This window comes from Schistocerca cancellata, chromosome 7 (assembly GCF_023864275.1).
Source record: "Schistocerca cancellata isolate TAMUIC-IGC-003103 chromosome 7, iqSchCanc2.1, whole genome shotgun sequence".
Taxonomy (NCBI): domain Eukaryota; kingdom Metazoa; phylum Arthropoda; class Insecta; order Orthoptera; family Acrididae; genus Schistocerca; species Schistocerca cancellata.
In genome coordinates, this window is record NC_064632.1 from 261,639,016 (window position 1) to 261,651,286 (window position 12,271).

Sequence of the window (12,271 nt, forward strand, 5' to 3'; positions counted from 1 at the left end):
AATTAATGCAACTGTTTTCTTCTCGACCAATTCCGGTTGAAAAAATGCAGAATTTGTTGTGGGACGTCGTGGGACTTCCGCTTCAAAGTTTCATGAAATTGCGATAGGCAGCGGCGCCATACGTTTCCCGCGATTTTCTTATCTCAGGAACAAAGAGATTATTTTGTTTTCGTGTGTAAAGTAACTCGTCTACAAATTTCTGATCATTTTCTCTCTGTTCGTTTTTGCCTGATCAAACGTAGCCTTCAAAATGGCGTCTGTAACGGTGATGCATTCCAACCTGTAAATGATTTTTTTTTCAGCGGAAAACCACAGAATAGCAGATATTTATAGGCGCTATCCGAATGTCTATGGAAACCTGGCAGTGAACATAAGCACGGTGAGTCGTTGAGCGAGGCGTTTGTCATCACAGCAACGAGGCCGTCAGTCCTGTTCGATTTCCCGGATGCCGGCCTCCCATGCAACGTTGTCAGTCCTGTAATGCGTTCGTCGCCATCAAAGTGCAAACGAACTTCTTCCACATCACAACTCAAGACCTCACACAAGTTCTCGCGCGCAAGTGTAGCTCACTCACAAAACTTCTTTTGACTGTTCTTCGCCGGCCGCTGTGACCGAGCGGTTCTAGGTGCTTCAGTCCGGAACCGCGCTGCTCCTACGGCCGCAGGTTCGAATCCTGCCTCGGGGATCGATATGTGTGATGTGCTTAGGTTAGTTAGATTTAATTAGTTATAAGTTTAGGGGACTGATGACCTCAGATGTTAAGTCCCATAGTGCTTAGAGCCATTTGAACCATTTTTTGACTGTTCTTTCTCATCCACTCTACAGCCCGGTTCTCACACCTTCTGGCTTCCATCTGCTTGGTCCAATGAAAGACGCACTCGGCCACTCGGCAAGAAGCAATTCCTGCTGGATGATGGGGGGGGGGGGGGGGGGAGGAGGGGGGTGTTACTGATGCAGCAAGACATTGGCTCCGACGTCTATCAATAGAGTGGTATCATGCTGGCATGCGAGCCCTCCCAGTAAGGTGGCGTAAGGCTGACACATTTGACGGAGATTATGGTGACAAATGGGGTTTTGAAGCTAAAAGTATGGGGAATAATATGGTGTATTGGAATCCCGAATAAGACCAACCTGCTTACAGGGAAAAATATTTTGCATTACTCGTTGAACGCCCGTGTACGACTGAAAATATATATATATATATATATATATATATATATATATATATATATATATATATATATATATATATGTTTGTGTGTGGTGTCTGTTCTTTCGCTCATCAAAGGACACAATTTCAATCCAGCAGCCACTAAGAATTGAGACACAAAGGAAATGGCTGTGAGTGGGCAATTATTTAATTCAACGGGAAAAGTTGAAAATATGTGGAGGGCGCGGATTAGAACCCAGCTCTCTTGCTTATTTCTAAACTTCTCTACACAATACGATTGTAGTGCCGTCGCGCCTTATATGTGTGTGGAATGTATGTATATATGTAAGTGGAATTTAGGTATACAGGGTGGTCCATTGATAGTGACCAGGCCAAATATCTCACGAAATAAGCATGAAACGAAAGAAAACTACAAAGAACGAAACTTGTCTAGCTGGAAAGGGGAAACCAGATGGCGCTTTGGATGGCCCGCTAGATGACGCTGCCATAGGTCAAATGGATGTCAACTGCGTTTTTTAAATAGGAACTCCATTTTTATTACATATTCGTGTAGTACGTAAAGAAGTATGAAATATTTTAGCTAGGCCCCCTTTTTTCGCTTTGTGGTAGATGGCACTGTTATAGTCCCAAACGTATAAGCACGTGGTATCACGTAACATTCCGCCAGTGCGGACGGTATTTGTTTCGTGATACATTACCCGTGTTAAAATGGATCGTTTATCAATTTCGGAAAAGATCGGTATCGTGTTGATGTATGGCTATTGTTATCAAAATGCCCAACGGGCGAGTGCTATGTATGGTGCATGGTATCCTGATCGACATCATCCAAGTGTCCGGACTGTTCGCCGGATAGTTACATTATTTAAGGAAACAGGAAGTGTTCAGCCACATGTGAAACGTCATCCACGACCTGCAACAAATGATGACGCCCAAGTAGGTGTTTTAGCTGCTGTCGCGGCTAATCAGCACATCAGTACCAGACAAATTGCGCGAGAATCGGGAATCTCAAAAACGTCGGTGTTGAGGATGCTACATCTACATCGATTGCACCCGTACCATACTTCTATGCACCAGGAATTGCATAGCGACGACTTTGAACGTCGTGTGCAGTTCTGCCACTGGCCACAACAGAAATTACGGGACGATCACAGATTTTTTTGCACGCGTTCTATTTAGCGACGAAGCATCATTCACCAATAGCGGTAACGTAAACCGGCATAATATGCACTATTGGGCAACGGAAAATCCACGATGGCTGCGACAAGTGGAACATCAGCGACCTTGGCGGGTTAATGTATGGTGCGGCATTATAGGAGGAAGGATAATTGGCCCCCATTTTATGGATGGAAATCTAAATGATGCAGTGTATGCTGATTTCCTACGTAATGTTCTACCGATGTTACTACAAGATGTTTCACTGCATGACAGAATGGCGATATACTTCCAACATGATGGATGTCCGGCACATAGCTCGCGTGCGGTTGAAGCGGTATTGAATAGCTTATTTCATGACAGGTGGAGTGGTCGTCGAAGCACCATATCGTGTCCCGCACGTTCACCGGATCTGACCCCCTCGGACTTCTTTCTGTGGCGAAAGTTGAAGGATATTTGCCATCGTGATCCACTGACAATGCCTGACAACATACGTCAGCGCATTGTCAATGCATGTGCGAACATTATGGAAGGCGAACTACTCGCTGTTGAGAGGAATGTCGTTACACGTGTTGCCAAATGCATTGAGGTTGACGGACATCATTTTGATCATTTATTGCATTAATGTGGTATTTACAGGTAATTACGCTGTAACAGCACGTGTTCTCGGCAATGATAAGTTCACAAAGGTACATGTATAACATTGGAGCAACTGAAATAAAATGTTCAAACGTACCTATGTTCTGTATTTTAATTTATAAAACCTACCTGTTTCCAACTGTTCGTCTAAACTTGTGAGCCATGTGTTTATGGCTTTTACAGCGCCATCTGTCACCAAGCGAAAAAAGTGGTCCAGCTAAAACATTCATATTTCTTTACGTACTACACGAATGTGTAATAAAAAATGGGGGTTCCTATTTAAAAAAACGCAGTTGATATCCATTTGACCTATGGCAGCGCCATCTAGCAGTCCAACCGTAGCGCCATCTGGTTTTCCCCTTCAAGCTAGACAAGTTTCGTTCTTTGTAGTTTTTTCGTTTGACGCTTATTTCGTGAGATATTTGGCCCGGTCACGATCAATGGACCACCCTGTATATGTATCCGGAATACAAACGCCTCAAAAAATGATATCTACAGGAAGTGCAGAATGACTAAGCAGGAATGGCTAGAGAAAAAATATAAGGACGTAGAGGCGTATATCGCTAGGGCTAAGATAGATGCTGCCTACAGGAAAATTAATGAGACCTTTCGAGAAAAGAGAAACACCTGTATAAATAACAAGAGCTGAGATGGAAAACCAGTCATAAGCCAAGAAGGAAGGAGTATGTAGAGGGTCTATACAAGGACGATGTACTTGAGGACAATATTATGTAAATGGAAGAGGACGTAGATGAAGATGAGATGGGCCCCAAGAGTAGACAACATTCCTCTAGAACTACTGGTAGCCTCGCGAGAGCCAGTCATGACAAAACTGGAAATTTGTAGTAAGTTCCTATGGGACCAAACTGCTGAGGTCATCTGTCTCTAGGCTTACACACTACTTAATCTAACTACTAACTTACACTAAGGACAACACACACACCTATGCCCGAGGGAGGACTCTACCTCCGACAGGGGCAGCAGCCCGAACCGTGGCAAGACCCAAGACCGCGTGGCTACCGCGCGCGGCCATGACAAAACTCTTCCATCTGGTGAGCAAGATGTAAAAGGCGAAATGCTCTCATACTTCAGGAAGAATATAATAATTCCTTTCTCAAAGAAAGCAGGTGTTGACAGGTCTGAAAATTACCGAACAATCAGTTTAATAAGTCACGTTTGCTAAATACTAAAACGAATTCTTAACAGACGAATGCAAAAACTGGTAGAAGCCAACCTTGGGGAAGATCAGTTTGGATTCAGGAGAAATGTAGCAACACGCGTGGCATTAGTGACCCTATGAATTATCTTAGAACATAGGTTAAGGAAGGGCAAACCTATGTTTATAGCATTTTTTCGATACATTTGTAGACTCAGCGAATCTTTGGGTAAAATACAGGCAGCGAAAGGCAATTTACAATTTGTACAGAAACCAAATGGCAGTTATAAGAGTCGAAGGGAACAAAGTGGAAGCAGTGGTTGAGAAAGGAGTGAGACAGGGCGGAAGCCTATCCCCGATGTTATTCAGTCTGTATATTGAGCAAATGATAAAGGAAACAAAAGAAAAATATGGAGTAGGAATTACAGTCCAGGGAGAAGAAATAAAAACCTCGAGGTATGCCGATGACATTGTAATTCTGTCAGCGACAACAAAGGACTTGAAAGAACAGTTGAACGGAGCGGACAATATCTTGAAAGGAAGTTATAAAATGAACCTCAACAAAAGCAAAACTAAAATAATGGAATGTAGTCGAATTAAAACAGGTGATACTGAGGGAATTACATTGGTAAACGAGACACATAAAATAGTAGATACGTTTTGCTATTTTGGCAGCAAAATAACTGATAATGGTCAAAGAGGATTTAAATGTAGACTAGCAATGGCAAGATAAGCGTTTCTAAAGAAGAGAAATTTGTTAATATCGAATATAGATTTAAGTGTCAGGAAGTCCTTTCTGAAAGCATTTGTATGGAGTGTAGCCATGTATGGAAGTGAAACATGGACGATAAACAGTTTAGACAAGAAGAGAATAGAAGCTTTTAAAATGTGGTGCTAGAGAAGAATGCTGAAGATTAGATGGGTAGATCACGTAACTAATAAGAAGGTATTGAATAGAATTAAGGAGAAGAGAAATTTGTGGCACAACTTAACTAGATGAAGGGATCGGTTGGTAGGGCATGTTCTGAGGCATCAAGGGATCACCAATTTAGTATTGGAGGGCAGCGTGGAGGCTAAACATCGTAGAGGGAGACCAAGAGATGAATACACAAGCAGATTCAGAAGGATGTAGGCTGCAGTAGGTACTGGGAGATGAAGAAGGTTGCACAGGATAGAGTAGCATGGAGAGCTGCATCAAACCAGTCTCAGGACTGAAGACCACAACAAGAACAACAACAACAACCCTCTGAGAGGATTTTGCATTCTGACCGCGCGTGTGTCTAATGGGTAGAAGTATCGGACTATAAATTTTGAATATGGTGAAATTAACAGAAAAACTACCTTTAACATTGGGAGTTAATGAAAGTGGTAAAAATCACGTGTGAATGAAAAAAATGAACCGTCGCCAGCCCAGTTATATTTAAGCCCATTAATTTGAAAATACATGTATAAGAAAATTGAATATTGGTTGTTGAAGTTACTTTCATTAATATTTCCCATTGAGTAGCACACAGGATACAAAGTGACCTAGGGCACTCTGAGCTGCACACACCAGTTATCATAGAAAGCAAATTTGCACCAAGGTCATAGCAATAAAAGCTGCACTCAAGGTCATTACTTAAACCAGTACTGAAATGTTACTGCAAGAAGTGCAGCATTAAATTTGGGGATGAGGGGCTTCTGTCTTAACTGACATGTAAAACCACAAAGATAAACAATATCATAAATACACTGTTTAAACTCCTCTACATACATCAGTTTTCCTTAGCGGCAGTAGGAGTCCAATTATCTTTCCAATGTGTGGAGGATACGATGGGGACCCATAAACTAGTATAGTGTCACTAGTCAAACTATGATTATTTCAGTAAAACAGGCTAATTCAAACAAAGCTAATCCTTCACTTAGAGTAGTTCATAGTTTTCTTTTGCAAGACAAAAAATTCATTACTGTGCTTAATTAACTTCGAAAAAGGAAGCATTCACGACAAAAATCAAGATCACACTATTTTTAAAATGAGCTTAACTTATTTGTCTTTTTTATCACTTGTGAAGCAGGTATTTTAGGCAATAACATTTACACAATCTGGTACTGTATTCCTGCAAAACTATACTATGCAACAAACTGAGAGTACTTTAGCAAAACCTTATCTGACTTCACTTTTGTGGTTTTAACTTTAACTTTTGCCACTCCTTTTACATTTGACAAAGGAACCACTTTGAAACACTTGAATGCAAGAACTGTTCATTTAAAACAAGACACTCGGTTTTAGTAGCAATTAGGAGAGGGCTCAGCATAGGTTCGTGATTAGGATAGAAGATATGGATCCGGACACAGATTTATAGCATTTGGATTATTGTTAAAACCACACACACACACACACACACACACACACACACACATTAACTGGTCCATGACCATATACATAACTGGATGTATGAAGTTAGTAAAGCGGTGGCGAAGTTTTGGTGGCAAGCGACATGGCGGCTAACTGTACTCACTGCTCTTGATGTTCGAATGCTCTATAACATTTCTGCTTTGCGTCGGATTTTCAACATATTAGAGCCATTCCTTTTTGCAGAGAACACCAAATAATAGCCAGATTCACATCCGAGGCAAAAACCTTTGCAAAGCAGCTTCCAATTGCCTCTCTTGGCACCGTCAAAGTGTACCTTACTACGGCTAGCCACATACTGCGTACCATTCACACCAAGGAACCGCCCAGTTCGACAGCTAAAACCACCTTTTAAATCGCGCCATGCCACTTTCGTAGCGGTGGAACTTCCCTACGTCTTTTATATTTTACAAATACAAGTGCCCTAAGCATGAACCAGCTTTCAATAACCATTGTATTCGTTATAAACATACGTATATTATAACTATGTATTATTTTAAAAATTATTCTGTTTTTTCCATATATATATATATATATATATATATATATATATATATATATATATATATATATTACGAAACTCTAATTTTCTTGTCACAAATCAATGACTTTAAATAACAATTAATACACACTGCATAACTGCAGATACACAGTTACATAATATAAACCTAATTCTAATCGATATAAGCGTTACAGCGTGGAGAAGTGGAGAATTTGGGTCTGATGTGTTTCATAATAGGATAGTCCTTGCACTTACGATGATCATTGTGGTCTGATAGCTTAGTAGTAAGAGCACCTGCCTAGTAAGCAGGAAACCCGGGTTTGTATCACAGTCTAACACAACTTTTCAACTTTCTCCATTAACTTAAATCAATGCACACTGGCAGCCAATGTCTGTAATCCCTTTGTGACCGAATAAATAAAGATTAACGTTTCAGTAAACAGTTAAGAGTTCAAAGTAACTTCAAAAATATGTCTTCGGTTGGAGACCAAGAAATGTGGTAGGCATATCTACGGGCGCACTGGAAAGGAAATACCATTTTTCCATCAGAAGAGAGAGAAAAAAAGAGTGAGGAAATTCTCAACACAATTGGAGCTCGAACATGCAGTCATAGAACTGCGAATTGTGCTGTTCAATCGAGTTGGTTGCACAATAATGCGACAAACTGGAGAGACGGAAGCTGCTTTAGTACAGTCCTAGGTTGTTAAAAGTCGACTCTACTGGCAAATTTCAGAGTGGTTTTGGGAGATTTCCCACGTTCATCTAACCGTATGCTGGCACTCCAGTGCAATTTATCTAAAGAGCTAAAAGATGTAGCTACCAAAACTCGTTGTGTTCAACTTTAGTTCCGCCGATTAATACTAAAAACACTGCAGGACCGTGGACGCAAGTAAGCATACTCCTATCGAACATGCCTCGGGGGTCCAGTGGTACCAGCCGACCGTCGTGTCATCGTCGGACGACTGACGTCATCGGAAGCGGTTACTGAGGCGCGTGGCGTCAGCAGACGGCTCTCCCGGCCTTTGTCAGTTTTCTTCCCATGGAGCCGCATCCATTCGGTCAAGTAGCTCCTCAGTACCCGTCACGAAGCTGAGTGCGCCCCGGTAGTTTGAACAGCGCATGGCGACCCGGATGGTCACCAATCCAAATGCCCAGTACGCCCGATGGTGCTTAACTTCGGTGATCTCACGGGAGCTGGTGTACCCAGCGCGACACGGCCGTTTACCCAGTACGCATACAGTAAACGGAAAATAAAAATATAGCAAGCATGAAAGTAATGTAAGAATTTTTAGCATATTGCAGCCCCGTCAGCAACTCTAATAGACTAATAAACTGAAAAAACCGCCTCAGCTGCGAAAATTTTCTGGTCTTGACCCAGGTTTCGGCTAGAATAATCTATCCTTCTTCAGAAGCATAAAATTACTACACTCCTGGAAATTGAAATAAGAACACCGTGAATTCATTGTCCCAGGAAGGGGAAACTTTATTGACACATTCCTGGAGTCAGATACATCACATGATCACACTGACAGAACCACAGGCACATAGACACAGGCAACAGAGCATGCACAATGTCGGCACTAGTACAGTGTATATCCACCTTTCGCAGCAATGCAGGCTGCTATTCTCCCATGGAGACGATCGTAGAGATGCTGGATGTAGTCCTGTGGAACGGCTTGCCATGCCATTTCCACCTGGTGCCTCAGTTGGACCAGCGTTCGTGCTGGACGTGCAGACCGCGTGAGACGACGCTTCATCCAGTCCCAAACATGCTCAATGGGGGACAGATCCGGAGATCTTGCTGGCCAGGGTAGTTGACTTACACCTTCTAGAGCACGTTGGGTGGCACGGGATACATGCGGACGTGCATTGTCCTGTTGGAACAGCAAGTTCCCTTGCCGGTCTAGGAATGGTAGAACGATGGGTTCGATGACGGTTTGGATGTACCGTGCACTATTCAGTGTCCCCTCGACGATCACCAGTGGTGTACGGCCAGTGTAGGAGATCGCTCCCCACACCATGATGCCGGGTGTTGGCCCTGTGTGCCTCGGTCGTATGCAGTCCTGATTGTGGCGCTCACCTGCACGGCGCCAAACACGCATACGACCATCATTGGCACCAAGGTAGAAGCGACTCTCATCGCTGAAGACGACACGTCTCCATTCGCCCCTCCATTCACGCCTGTCGCGACACCACTGGAGGCGGGCTGCACGATGTTGGGGCGTGAGCGGAAGACGGCCTAACGGTGTGCGGGACCGTAGCCCAGCTTCATGGAGACGGTTGCGAATGGTCCTCGCCGATACCCCAGGAGCAACAGTGTCCCTAATTTGCTGGGAAGTGGCGGTGCGGTCCCCTACGGCACTGCGTAGGATCCTACGGTCTTGGCGTGCATCCGTGCGTCGCTGCGGTCCGGTCCCAGGTCGACGGGCACGTGCACCTTCCGCCGACCACTGGCGACAACATCGATGTACTGTGGAGACCTCACGCCCCACGTGTTGAGCAATTCGGCGGTACGTCCACCCGGCCTCCCGCATGCCCACTATACGCCCTCGCTCAAAGTCCGTCAACTGCACATACGGTTCACGTCCACGCTGTCGCGGCATGCTACCAGTGTTAAAGACTGCGATGGAGCTCCGTATGCCACGGCAAACTGGCTGACACTGACGGCGGCGGTGCACAAATGCTGCGCAGCTAGCGCCATTCGACGGCCAACACCGCGGTTCCTGGTGTGTCCGCTGTGCCGTGCGTGTGATCATTGCTTGTACAGCCCTCTCGCAGTGTCCGGAGCAAGTATGGTGGGTCTGACACACCGGTGTCAATGTGTTCTCTTTTCCATTTCCAGGAGTGTATAACGTGCCCGAGTAAGACTGTTAGTGTTTCAAGTTCAGATGTTTAATTTCCAGTTTCAACCCAATGTTATGGGGGCCAGAATAAATGTTTATTGTGAACATTTGCAACGTTTATTTCGTAAATCGCTGTGTATCCTTGATTTAGCCATGTGAAGTTGTAATTCTTGATCCTTGAATGAAAAAGCTATCATCCATATTTACATTAATTATATAACTAAATAATATGTACTCAAACATGCTTACCGTATAGGTATCAAAGTAATCTTTCTTAAAAATACACATACTAAGTGTAAAACTATCGATCATTTTAAGATACACGAGATCTGTGTGCTCCTTGCCTAGATTAGTTTTTGGGCCACGTCTCGTTTTTAAAACCCACCGAATGCGTTGCTGTAAACCAAAGTACTGGCAATTTTTGAATCTTCCCCGCCTTTGGAAAAATTTCTGCGGAAGCCCATGGTTGCGTACTTCACTACTTCCGGCGTCACACTAACGTTGAGCAATGAATAGTGTATTTCTCGTTTATTATATTCGTGAGCGTCATTGTTGTTTTCCCGCTGTGCATCATGGTTGACAAACTTCATTGCGAAGTACAATATACGTACTGTGAGGCTGTTATCAGTATGCCCAACTCTTCATAGGAATGCCGGAGGAACGCAGACAGCAGAATACGCCGGCAGTTTGTGAACACGAGCTTGGTCTGGTGTTGTTACGTAACCGTACGTGTCCGCAAATCTGTGGTGTCTGCAAGTCTCCGTGTCCAGATATTAGCTCCGCACAACATTTAAAGAGCCGTGTACAGTGTCTTCTAGAGTCGACACTACATCTTAGTCCTAATACAAGCTCTTGTGAAGTGAAACTAAGCGAGGTGTCGCACCGGTAAGAGACCGTACTCAGATTCAAGAGAACTACGGTTCAAATCCCCCTCCCGCCGTCTAGATTTACCTTTCAAGTGATTCCTGCGAACTGCTTGATGCAAGTGTCGCAGTGATTCCTTTGAAGTGGACGCGGCCAATTTCCTTCCCGTTCTTTCAAAATACAAGTTTGTCTTTCGTGTTGATAAACAACCGCGTTGACGACGGGAGGTTAAACAATGATCTTCTTCCGTTACTGTGCAACGAACACTTTCTTCGTCAATAAAGGGTGGCCTCAGTATATGAAGCCGTAAGACACGTTGACATTTTGAGGGGTTGTTTTTGGGGGAAGAGACCAAACAGCGAGGACATCGGCCTCATTGGACTAGGGAAGGACGGGAAAGGAAGTCGGCCGTGCCCTTTCGAAGGAACCATCCCGGCATTTGCCTGGAAAGATTTAGGGAAATCACGTAAAACCTAAATCAGGATGGCCGGACGAGGGATTGAACGATCGTCCTCCCGATTGCGAGTCCAGTGTGCTAACCACTGAGCCACCTCGCTCGGTGGCATTTTGACACATTCACCTCCAATGTTTGCTATCACCAATAATACAAAAGTTGCAGAAATTAAACGTGTAAGTGTTATAATACCTCACATTCACTTACGGTCCTTATCACTGTAATTACAAAAAAATCAGAATATTCTGTATGATTCACTGATCTTTCCTCATGTTTTTCCAGTGGTGTGGTCAGGGTTGTGCAGTATCCTATTGTACTGCCAAGCCCAGGGTGACAATTATTGAACTATGTGAAGAAAACGTAAATTAGTTACAAACTACGTCGTGCACACATTTTATTCAACATGTAAACGTCATTACAGATATTCGGATTTACGTTATGACATGTTCGATATGCCTACCGTCATTAGCGATGATGTGGCGCAGACGAATAACGAAATTTTGCATGACTCACTGGAGTGTCGGAACATTGATGCTGTTGATGACCTCCCGAATGGGTGTTCTCAGCTCAGCAATGGTTTTGGGGTTATTGCTGTACACTTTGTCTTTAATATAGCCCCACATTTGTTCAGATCCGGAGAATATGGCGGCCAATGAAGGCCCTTGACAGTGCCCTCTGAGTACCCCTGAGTCAGAAGACGGTCCCCAAAGTGCTCCTCCAGGACATCAAACACTCTCCTGCTTCGATGGAGTTGAGCTCCGTCTTGTATGAACCACATCTTGTCTTAATCAGGGTCCCTATGGTTAATGGGGAAGCAATCATCTTCCACTACCTTCAAGTACCATTCGGTAGTCACCGTTCCATCGAGGAATATCGCATCGATTACCCGTTGCGGTTGAAGAGAATTCTCCATCGCGAAATGCGGATTCTCAGTCCCCCAAATGCGCCAATTTTGCTTATTGTCGAACCCACCGAAATGAAAGTGGGCTTCGTCGCTAAACAAAAATGGCTCAAATGGCTCTGAGCACTATGGGACTTAACATCTGAGGTCATCAGTCTCCTAGAGCTTAGAACTACGTCAACCTAACTAACCTAAGG

At 43.8% G+C, this 12,271-nt stretch overlaps 1 protein-coding gene across 1 annotated transcript in view; it reads right to left on the bottom strand.

The window, feature by feature from the left end:
• Nucleotides 1–12,271, bottom strand: part of LOC126092490 (putative inorganic phosphate cotransporter) — a 398,407-nt gene that overhangs the window by 334,598 nt on the left and 51,538 nt on the right. The window lies entirely within an intron of this gene.